Source organism: Pteropus medius, unplaced genomic scaffold (assembly GCF_902729225.1).
Source record: "Pteropus medius unplaced genomic scaffold, Ma_sr-lr_union100, whole genome shotgun sequence".
NCBI lineage: Eukaryota > Metazoa > Chordata > Mammalia > Chiroptera > Pteropodidae > Pteropus > Pteropus medius.
This window is the reverse complement of record NW_024340692.1, coordinates 23,823,787-23,825,568: the sequence shown is the minus strand read 5'-3', so window position 1 is coordinate 23,825,568 and position 1,782 is coordinate 23,823,787. Positions and strand designations below refer to the sequence as shown.

Genomic DNA, 1,782 nt, shown 5'->3' with positions numbered 1-1,782 from the left:
TAAAATCATAATATCTTCAGTAAGGAGAGCTGGGAACTTCACTCTACCCCCCCCCTCCCATATACACACACACATATACACAACAGAAGTCCAGAAGAACATAAATAGTTCCATGGTACAGTGTCCTACGCTGAGCATACAGTAAGTACTCTGTCAATGGAAAAGTAACTTCTTTTTTTCATCTGCGTCAAAAGAACCAGATTCCTGCTAAATCTGCTTCAGCCAGTGAACATTAGGCAACCTCTTAATATAGAACTCATACTAGACATTGTTATTTCAAATGTCATAACATTATAGATGTTATAAAGAACCATATAAATGTCATTGTTATTATTTAAGATAACTGACCTTCTGGTTGGAAGATATTGCTTAAAGAGTATTTTTTGTGAGTTCAAATACAACAAAAAAAAAACACAAGTATAGTCCACAACCATGTTAGACCTTTTTTTTTTTTAGGCGAGGCAATCCTTGGTTGATCTCACAGATTGCAAGGACATTGTCAGCTTATATTATAATCTCTTATTTTTTTATTTTTTATGCATACAGCACCTGGTCTTCCTAGGTGGTCTCCCATTCAAGTACTAACCAGGCCCAACCCTGCATAGCTTCCAAGATCAGATGGGATTGGGCTTATTCAGTGTGGCATGGTTTAGACTAGACCCTTTCTTTTAACCAATTGTACCTCCTTCTCCAACCTGTTGTTAGCTTTTCTATTTTTACTTCTTGGGCTCTTTAAATTTGCTCTCTCAGCCAGCCCCCGAATAGCTGGGGAGCCCAGCCTTAAGCACTACATTGAGGCAGCATTTTTCTTTCAGTCATGATGGACTGGGGAGCAATCTAGGACTTTTGGGTTGGGTGAATAATTCCTTGCCATTTAAGAGTCATAGATGATAGACAAAAAATAGCACAGGAAAGAGCCTATCCAGAATAGAAACCCAAAATCACAATGATGAAGTAATAATAATAATATTAATAATAAAATGAAATTTGGGTTGCTTAGAATAACTTCGTGATCCTTAACAGAATCATGTTTCACATCCTTCTCTCATATAGAAGTATTAGAAAGAGAATACTTTTCCTACAGTGATTGTTTTAGCTCGTAAAGAATTGGGTGGTATCTCGTTGACTTCTGTGCCCCTTAAGGAGGATTTGGCAGCTGATCGTGAAAATACATCCTTATCATAGAGTTGAAATGACAGCTATCCCCTGCCCCTAGCATCCAACTCTATGAGAAGCTGAGGAAGTTCGAAAGATTATATCTGCTCATACTGCAGAGGAAACATTTTCTGGAAACAAAACATACCTTTCTGTAAGTCTTATGGTTGCCTGCATTTCGAACAAGCCTGCTAATATGCACCTTGCTGTTTGTTGCTCTCCTCAACCACATTAACTAGAGAGATTTTATGTCACTATTAAAAATTTTAAAAAGGAAAAGAAAAAAAAAAGAACGATTTGTTATTGTCCATGTCCCTTGGAAAGACTATGAGCCAGAAAATATGTATAAAATGTTTAACTATAAAATAACTTCCTCTCTGAAATTTCCTTTAGGAAAAGCTACATTCATTGATGCCATAAAATAACTTTATGTCATATGCCTTGTTTTCTTCCTGTCTCTCTCTCTTTTTTTTTTCCTTTGATGGAAGAAAAGGCTATTATCTTCTGAATGGGACAAAGAAGGTTGTCATGCGTCTCCTGCTTGATGCTTTCCCATGCTATAATGAAATCCTCATTAGCGAACATCCAGTCAACCAATTATTTGAGTCCACCATTTACATTAAAATA

The 1,782-nt window shown here is 36.6% G+C and overlaps 1 pseudogene; it reads right to left on the bottom strand.

The window, feature by feature from the left end:
- Window positions 1-537: 537 nt before the first annotated feature.
- On the bottom strand, window positions 538-655 carry LOC120595690 (uncharacterized; annotated as a pseudogene).
- Window positions 656-1,782: the final 1,127 nt, after the last annotated feature.